This window comes from Nanorana parkeri, unplaced genomic scaffold (assembly GCF_000935625.1).
Source record: "Nanorana parkeri isolate BGI_ZX_2015 unplaced genomic scaffold, ASM93562v1 scaffold961, whole genome shotgun sequence".
In the NCBI taxonomy this organism is placed as follows: domain Eukaryota; kingdom Metazoa; phylum Chordata; class Amphibia; order Anura; family Dicroglossidae; genus Nanorana; species Nanorana parkeri.
The window spans coordinates 469,233-479,831 of record NW_017307229.1 but is presented as its reverse complement, the minus strand read 5'-3'; positions in this window follow the sequence as shown (position 1 = coordinate 479,831).

The following is a 10,599-nucleotide window of genomic DNA, read 5'->3' as shown; positions in this document are numbered from 1 at the left end:
ATGGCAGGCAGAGTGGCATGTTTGCTGTGTAGTGGCCGCTCTGCTGCTGCACAATGCCACCATTTCCAACCAGAGCGTCCCAGGTTGCTAAGAGCCAGGCGGGGAGATGTGTAAGGGCCCAACTCGTACCCTTTGCCTCATTAGCCTATCACCATCTGGGAACACAAGTCGCAGAAAACAGCAGACCAATTTCCTTAAATAATACAGGACCTACCAATATAGGACCCACCTCCACATGTACACTGACCTCTCATGAGGAATCACTCTTACAGAAAGGCCTCAACTTCGACCCCAACATTAACCCCAACTCCTTTACCCTATTTAAAGACCTGAACAAGTTCAGATGAAATCTCACCTTTAAAAAGACACTACAAGCAAAACACAACCACAAACGCTACAGAAATAGGCGACCCAGACAATATTACCCCACCCTGCCCACTCGAACAAGATTCAGGTTTAGACCCAGATAGAGACAGCCTCTCCAATTTGGAAGAATTAGCTGACCCCACCAGATTTCTTATTTGAGGATTTGCACAACTCCAACTTCATCCATCTCCCTTTCCACCCCATCCAACTTCTACTCACACAAATCCAAAGGTTCACACATTGAAACCTTTTATCAAGTCACTTACCGCGAATTTGTCAAACTGTGTGACAAAGACAAGGCCTCTAAGAAAAGGAATAGGGCCAAGAATAATAAGAATAATAAGAAAAATGCTAATCTCTCCACCTCAGAACAAAAAGCCCTCAAAAAATTAACCACCAATGACCAGGCTGATAAAGGAGGGGGTATCGTCATTCAAAACAGTGATGATTACATAAAAGAAGCCCTACGCCTCTTGTCTGACACCTCCACTTACCAGACACTGTCCACAGACCCATTGCCCCATTTTCTCTTTCTCTTTCTTAAAGCTTTAACTGAACAAGCATTTCCGCCCCATCATCTTCAGGATTGACAGTCTCACCATTGATTGACCTCTCCTGGTATGTGTATTTTTTCCTGCAGCCAATAGTCACTTCAATACCCTCATATCTCAGAGACTCTGGACACCTAATTGAGATTCTCCGTCAATACTCCTGGGGACCCTCCTAACACTGGGTGCCCCTAACATCTGTTTCCTTTACACCTCTATTGCCCATCAGGGGGGCTTAGAGGCTCTACATTACTACCTGTCACAAGCACCCACTCTTCATCATAAACAAGCCCTATTCCTAATAAATTTCACACGCTATACATTGGAACACAATTATTTTTCTTTCCTAGACAAATATTACCTACAGGTCCAAGGCACAGCCATGGGGGCGAGTTATGTCCCCAGCTATGCCAACCTGACCATGGGTTACTGGGAACCCATTTGCCCAACACCTAATTTACTACGGCCGTTACATTTATAACATTCTCATCCTGTGGGATGGACCATCTGACTCCATCACCCAATTTGTTTTACACTGTAATAACAACACTTCTGGCCTTAAATTCACCTACGTCATTGACCGCCTTAAACTTGTGTTCTTAGATTTGGAACTCTCACACACTGACGAGACTATCATGACTAAAACACATTCCAAGCCTACTGTTGGGAATCCTTACCTCCACTAAAGAAGCTGTCATCAACCCTTGTGGAAACGTAATGTCCCAAAGGGTCAATTCTGTAGATTGAACAAAAATTGTACCAAAAAAGAGGACTACCTGAGCCAAAGCCACCATCTCAAAAGTCACCATCTCAAACACAAGTTTCTGGTTGCCAGGAGCTGGGTGGGACAGCGACCAGAGCGACCCCCCGCCTTCCACCGCCTCTGGTGGCAAATAGGCTAGGGACACTTTTGCAAAACAATACAAGATATTTTCACCTGATATTGGGACAAATACATCAATGTTTGAAAAATATACTGACCTCCCAACTTTGACGTTGAAGCTAATCCAGTGAGCCCAAATCTCCTTGTATTTTTCTTATTAAAAGAGGAAACAGCTCTTTTCTCTCTAAAGTATTCTAGCTGATTCATTTCATCTGATGAACTAGGATATTCAGGAATAACGAGTTTAGCAGCTAAAATTAGATATGTTATGTTATTATTTTTGCTAACTTTTACATCATCAGAGTCCCAGATTGAATAATACAAGCAAGGGAGAGAAGGTAATCTCCTTTTGAGTAATGCGTTTAATAAGAAAACCAACATTATTCCAAAATAAGAACATGTGTGGACAGAATCACCACAAATGTACACACATCCCAGTACAGTCAACACATTTTCATCAATTTTAATAAACTTATGGTAATTTTGAGTGATTAGGGTAAAAAAAAGGATGTTTAAAAAATATTAGTTTTTTTTCTTTTTCAACAATTATATTTAATTTTTAACACTATACAATTTTATTGGAAAACTATTTGCTTTTTTTAAATACAGTGAGGGGAATTTATCAAAACAGGAGCAGACAAAATCTGGAGCAGATTTGCACTGCCACCAATCAGCTTCTCTGTCTCATTTCCATATCTTACCTGAGCAAACTGAAGAGAGATTGGTTGCCATGGGCAACTGCTCCAGATTCTGTTTACTCCAGTTTTGATACATTCCCACCATTATGTCTTGCATATCTTAGAGTTACAGCAACTTTGGGTGAAGACGCCAGTTGGATCAAATGCATTGTGTAACACTGTAGATGCACTTACTTTTATACTGTTTGATGTTCTCCTGCACTGTCAAAGGATTATTTCAGAAACTAATTGGATCAGGGATCCATTATGTTTAATTGTTATACAATCCTATATTACACAGTCACTGATTACAGGAGGACACCACTGGGGTGTAAAACTTGTTAAACAAGTCTATCCAGATGATTTGCCTTCTTCTGTTAACTAATAGTAAAGACCAAAGTTACAAATTCAGCGTTGTACATTACCAATGGTTGGTTGAGGAACCAGTTCTCTTCTGGAGGTTGGACACCTGTACATCTGATGCCTCCCCTAAGGCATTATATGCAGGATAATGTCTCCAAGAACACATGGGCAGCTTTGTATATGATTCTAACAAAACTATTAGAGATGAAAAAAGATTACCTTAAACTTTACTTGCTGATAATGTATGTTTACTACAATTACTAAGGCCTGATCTCAACATACACTATATTGCCAAAAGTACTGGGACGCCGGCCTTTACACGCACATGAACTTTAATGACATCCCAGTCTTAGTCCGTAGGCTTCAATGCTTGGCCCACCCTCTGCAGCTATAACAGCTTCAACTCTTCTGGGAAGGCGCCCACAAGGTTTAGGAGTGTGTCTATGGGGGATGTTTGACCATTCTTCCAGATGCGCATTTGTGAGGTCAGGTACTGATGTTGGACGAGAAGGCCTGGCTCGCATTCTTCGCTCTAATTTATCCCAAAGGTGTTCTATCGGGTTGAGGTCAGGACTCTGTGCAGGCCAGTCAAGTTCCTCTACCCCAAACTCGCTCATCCATGTCTTTATGGACCTTGCTTTGTGCACTGGTGCGCAGTCATGTTGGAACAGGAAGGGGCCATCCCCAAACTGTTCCCACAAAGTTGGGAGCATGAAATTGTCCAAAATGTCTTTGTATGCTGATGTCTTAAGAGCTCCTTTTACTGGAACTAAGGAGCCAACCCCAACCCCTGAAAAACAACCCTACACCATAACCCCTCCACCAAATTTTACACTTGGCACAATGAAGTCAGGCAAGTACCATTCTCCTGGCAACCACCAACCCAGACATGTCCATCGGATTGCCAGACAGAGAAGAGTGATTCATCATTCCAGAGAACACGTCTCCACTTCTCTAGAGTCCAGTGGCGGCATGCTTTACACCACTGTATCCAACGCTTTGTATTGCACTTGGTGATGTAAGGCTTGGATGCAGCTGCTCGGCCATGGAAACCCATTCCAAGAAGCTCTCTACGCACTATTGTTGTACCAATCTGAAGGCTACATGAAGTTTGGAGCTCTGTAGCTATTGACTCTGCAGACAGTTGGCGACTTCTGCACACTGTGTACTTCAGCATGTGCTGACCCGGCTCATTTTACGTGGCCTACCCCTTCGTGGCTGAGTTGCTGTTGTTTCCAGTTGCTTACACTTTGTTATAATACCACTAACAGGTGACCGTGGAATATTTAGTAGCAAGGAAGTTTCACAGAACACCTGAATCCAATGATTTGGAGGGGTGTCCCAATACTTTTGGCAATATAGTTTATGTAGGATGCCTAAAATCCAGCTAAAGATATTTAGTGCACACCTTTCCATTTAAATCACCCCAGACCATAGGTGATCATGTCTGGTTTTAATAGCTATAAGCATAATATTGGATTCCCACTAGTGATCATAATATCCTGTGATAAATAAAGGGCCAAAACAGAATAAGTTAAAACTCTCTCCAACTCGGTGAGTTTTCCTCTTATTTTCTGTTGTTTGTTTTGGACAGGAAGGAAAGGGAAATATTCCCAACACATACAGCAAATAAAAACCTGAATGAGGTTTTAGCCCCTCACTGCAGAAGGGTTGAAAGATGTGTAGCGGGAGCTGCGAGTCCTTTGGAGCATGTTAGCTGACTAATTGAGAGGACGGTTGGCCTGGGGACACAATATTTAGAGGTTTTTCTGGCTGCTTCGGATCTCTTTCATCTTCTCAGTACATCCTCATCCGCACAAGGGATGAACAGGGACCCATGGAACTCAGTGGGAAAGAAAATGTAATCGGCTTTAATTGTAGCCCTTTCCTGAGGAATGCTGTGAAATGCGTAGAAAGTACCTTATCTATCAACAAACTTTGTCAATCACACTATTATGATGGACAGCATCATCATAGCATGTTAAGGAGATATATGGTGCCCCCTGTGCAAATTCGACAATGATGTGTGTTATAAATATGTGACAAGTATGGGATGAGAAAGTGTGGGCTACCCTCTTTAACCTTTTTATATGTATACCTTTTAACAAAACATGTACTATGTATGTCCCAAATGGGGATGTTTTAATATGATGAAATAAATGATTGTTATCATTGTTTGTCTTGTTTGTATTCTGAGGTACCTAAAAATTCTGTGATTTACAAAGTGAGATCATTCTTGAGATAATTATAAGTGGATGTTGGTACCATGTAGGTGATATACCGCTAATAAAAAATGATTATATTAATATATATAGAAATAATAAAGAAATATTATGCAGAAAAACAAAAATGAGACTTCCAAAACCTAAAAAAAGTTTTGGCTATAGACACACTTTCATCTAAGCAGACCTTATAATTGAAACCAAAAGGTCAGTATGACAGCCAGGCAACTGAAATTTTCAGAAAAAGTCAGCATAGGAAGCAATCGTGTTTCTTTCAGGACATTTTATATTTAAGTTCCTGGAATGTAGGAATGGAAGTTTGCTACAAATTATACTTGGTACAAGTACACTTTAAATTGCTTATGCAATTAAAATACTTTTTAACACTAGACTGTACAGGCTGATAAGAACACTTGTCCAATTACTGGGGCCATCTTGAATTCAGAATGAGAGAGTTATACGCCAAGTGTGCAATCCAAACTGTTCTGCTAGCCCATGCAACAATAATAGAAGGAAAAATAGCTTTTACATAGTAAACCGGTTTGCCAGTCGTTCTGCAGTTGTTTCTGTACAACAAATGAACCAATAGTTGTGCAAGTTCGTCAGATCTGTATCAGAACAGTCACAAAAAGTATGGCCAGTCTAAAAGGTATTTGGAAAACACTGGCTGTCATTGTTATTTTAGGGTATTACATTGATGAGGTTGAAGAACACAGTGTTGTATCATATTCCAATATCCTATCCAAGTTGTCTATAAAGCTAGAAACACAAACACAGACACATGCCACTAAAACACACACAACCTCTCTTCCCTCCCAACCAAAAGCACAACTGAGCTCACCTTTGGTTCCAGGGAAACTGACACCTCTGCCACTGCACATTCTGCCAATCCCTGGAGAAGAACATATGATGGCATACTTGGACTTGTAGTTCCTTAGCTGATATATAATGTATGTATGGGGGTGGGGGGTACAGTTCCAGTGGATGTTTATATAATATGGGGGGGGGGGCGAAAAAAAAATGTCTGACCCGGGCGCCCATAACTCTGGTTACGCCACTGCTCTCCAGCACATGATGCTTGTTGTCAAACCCTGAACGACTTTTCTCCTACACATACTGTCCACCTCTTATGCCCTCCCCATCCCTCTCCTGCACATGAAGCTTGTCATCAAACCCTGAACGACTTTTAATCTGCACATACTGTTCACTGCTATACCCTCCCCATTCTTCTCCTGCACATGAAGCTTGTCGTCAAACCCTGAACGACTTTTCTTCTGCACATACTGTCCACTGCTATACCCTCCCCATTCCTCTCCTGCACTTGAAGCTTGTCGTCAAACCCTGAAGGACTTTTCTCCTGCACATACTGTCCACTGTTATAGCCTCCCCATTCTTCTCTTGCACACACATCTTGTCGTCAAACATTGAGCAACTTCCCTCCTGCATATACTGTCCAGCGCTATACCCTCCCCATTCTTCTACATACAGAGCTCGTCAAACCCTGAATGACTTTTCTCCTGCATATACTGTCCACCGCTATACCCTCTCCATTCTTCTCCTACATACAGAGCTCGTCAAACCCTGAATTACTTTTCTCCTGCATATACTGTCCACCGCTATACCCTCCCTATTCCTCTCCTGCACATACAGGTTGTTGCCAAACCCTGGGTGACTTCTCTCCTACACAACATACTGCCACTGCTATACCCTTCTGAAGGCTGTCTTATCCTCTGCACTCTTTTCCTGTATATATTGCCCATTGTAATACCATGTGACCTACTCTTCTGCACATACTGCCTGCCATCATACCCTCACAGCACTTTTCTCCTGCACATACTTCGGATTATAATACACTCCACATTCTTCAACATGTACTGTTCCTTAAAACACTCTTTTAGCATTGTTTGTAATATCACCAACCTTGCCCGTTGTGGATTGGGGATACTTTTGCTAGTTATATTACTACATATACTATTTATGCCCTAGAGATAAATTTGGTTGCGTACCATGAAAGTCTGACTATTTTTGTTCTAAAGGTTATTAAGACTCATTTATTTTTATGGGTGTGGATCCCACTTATAGGAAAGCAGGTTGTACTTTGAAGTGGAGTGGCTATACTTTAAATCTTCTTACAGACATTGCTCACCATCACCATGTGTGGCTCACATCACATAGCTGCTTTTGGTGCTATACACAGTATACCTGAAGTATACATGTGATATTATATAAAATATACAGGGTAACTCTTGTAAATCTATTCGTGATGGTGAAATGATACATGTGCGACTCGTTTCAGAAAGATTTGTTATTCGGACGAATTTTCGTAAATCCGCACATTCCGATGCATACGAATTTCCGAATTACAGAAATAACTAATGAAAACGAATACAAATTTCCGATAACTAAAATTTCGGATGCATCTGAATTTTTTTCCCAAATGAAGTTTTATTTTGTAAAAAAAAAAAATCAAAATTTTTGTTAGCGGTAGTATGTATGAATTTTCATTTCGGACAAATTTTCGTTGCAGCAAAGTGACATTAAACAAAAGGAAAAAAAAAACATTTTAGGTCTGGTAGAAATTTTAAGGGGGAACACACACTCCCCAAAAATGGGGGGGGGGGGATGTGCCCCCCCCTCAAATTCCTATCAGACCCTTGATACGAGCACAGGCCCAGCAGGACAGGAAAGGGGGGAGGTTATCGAGTGCCCCCCCTTCCCTGCACCTTATCAGGCCACGTGCCATCGGCATGGGGAGGATGTCCCCATGCCAATGGGGACAAGGGCCTCTTCCCCAAAACCCTGGCCCGGTGGTTGTGAGGGTCTGTGGGCAGGGGGGCTTATTTGCATCGAGGTACCCCTTTAATCAAAAGGACAGGCAGATGCTGCCACCCTTCTTTTGAAGGTAAGGAATGAAAGTAAATTTACATAAAAACACATTATGAACAATTCTTTTAATTGAAGAAAAAAAAACAGAGTCAGTTTTTAAAAAGTTCTTTATTTAAAAAAAATGAATCCATTGATGTAATCCAGCATCATTCACCATGAATGATGGCCACCGACTCCCGCCGCATGACGACCCATTCGAACCGGACGAAGAGTCCCCGCAAAATGGCAGCTCTAGCCTGAATATAAACAAATGACCGGAGCGAGCCGTGACATCAGGGGGCTTGTTCTGCCCATTTGACATTCTGAGCTGCCATATAACACAATAGCATTCGGGACCTCCCGCATGCTATTCGGGTCTGGGAGCCGAGGTGTCATATGAATAGAATTGGGACACCTCATGAACAGCATTTGTAAGCTCCCGAATACTATTGTGTTGTATGTAGGCTGACCATATGTACCGTTTTAATAGGGACAGTACCGTTATTTCTTCATTTTTCCCGCATCCAGTCGTTTCTTTTAAAAAATCAATTTTGTCCCGTTTTTCTTCTTAAGAGTGCGTGCTGAGTCTGTGCGCCTCCTTAATTAGACCAGCCTGTCACATTAATATAAATGTTAAGACGACCGCAACTGCAGCGGCCTTAACTTCTACATCCGTGCGGCCAGCCGGTCTCATAAAGGAGGCGCACAAAGAGCACTCCTAAGAAGTTTTCATCGGTGCTCATTTTTCCTCCATGGCAGCACTGACTAGGAAAAAGTTACATATAGGCGCACAGAGCGCACTCTGTGCCTCTACATAACTTCCTCCCAGTCAGTGCTGCCGCAGAGGAAGAATAAGCACCGGCGGGGACTTAGGCAGCCATTTTATATGATCAACAGCAGAGCTTTTATCTCAGCAGGGCAGTGCTCCAGAGTGTTAAGAAATCTCAAGGTTAATGGCATAGTTGTCTGCTCCTCAGACTTACAGAATGGAAGGATATAAGGCAGTATAGGAAGGGTGAAAGGGGCAGAAAGAATGCGCTGTATTCTGACTCTGATTGTTGTATTAACAATTTATCCCTTGCTGAGACCTCTATGTCTGGCCTGTATGAGCAGATATAGTCACCGTGGACCATCCTTATCAGATAGTGGAACTCAACAAATACCTTTTCATCCACAAAATCTTTATTGATTGCAGACAACAGGATGCAGCAGATAATTGAAAAGATGGTATTTGCGGTCAAAAATGGCAATGTTTGCCCCATTCGAGCAGATTAACATGTAGCCATGAGATAAGTAACTATTTTGAAGCCGTAAGGACAACTCTGACAAGAAGGGGCAAACATCACACACAATGAAAGGGAAAACAATAAAACATGGTGCAATAACCAAAATGACCATAAGATGGCAGTATATTAACCAACTATACTGGTGCCAAAGGACAATGGCTTAAAGGGTTTCTAAACCCTCCGTTTTTTTGACTATATCTACTGCTATCAAGCAGTAGATATAGGCAAAGAGGTAAAAAAACAAACAAAAAAAAACCGGTTTAACAGCGGTTTAAACTTACCCTGTTATCGCCGCGCGCTCCCGCCCGAGAATCCAAAACTGCTCAGGCGGCCGCAAAGCATCTTGGGGTGGGCGCTTGCGCAGTTTGGATTTTCAGCCAGGAGACGAGCAGAGACGCAAGGTAAGTCTATGGACACGTGCACCCGCATGCAAACACCGCGGGATCAGAAGTGCCTGCAAGCAGAGAGGAGTCAGCACTGTATCAGAGAGCCGCCGCACAGCTGGAGGGACAGATGAAAACATCAGGAAAAAAGAGGAAGATCGGATTAAGAAACCTCATTTAAGGTGCTGACATTAACATTGGGGAGGGAAACATTTTTTTGACTTTAATGTCACTTTAAGGAAAATGAACTATGTAATTCTCAATTCACAGTAATATGTATATTAAGCATGGCTATGCATTGTGTCATATTTCCATACAACTATTTTAATAGCACACACTGCATTGTATGAGTTCTGTCACTGAAGAATAATTGTTGATTGTTGAGATGTGCATTTGGATTCGGATGAACTGCCAAATCAATGAATTTCTGTCAATCCGAATTACTATATACCTGAATTTACAAATTACTATATATTCGGGCATATAGTCATTTGTTGTATGAATGCAAAACTTCGCGCTCAGCTAATCACTCGGCAGCAAGCACTAATCCCAGTAAACCAGAATGTAGGTGAACAGATAAACAAAAGATGTGCCGCGCTTTCAACTCAACTAAAAATCGAAGTAAATTCAATACACAAATGTATCATATGCTATGCAATATATTACTGTAGCAAACTTAAAGTGCTTTACACAATGTATCATAATATAGTCATTCAAATGAACAAAGAGCCACAATGTATACTTAACCACTTCAAGACCAGTTGTTTTAAACTCATTGTTAAATTCTCGTAAAATTTTACTATATATATAAAAATAAGAAGACATCTAAACATTTTCCTGCTCAACAGGGTAGGAGAAGAAACTTAACACGGTGCCTTTACACAGACTTTTGAAGGCCAAATTTATAGATTTTGATAGTTTGGGAGCGCAAAGTTAGGCTCATCCACCTGCATGTCCTTCCTCATTCCACGTGTGGAATAGCCAGCCGGTTGTTGTGTGTGTTGTG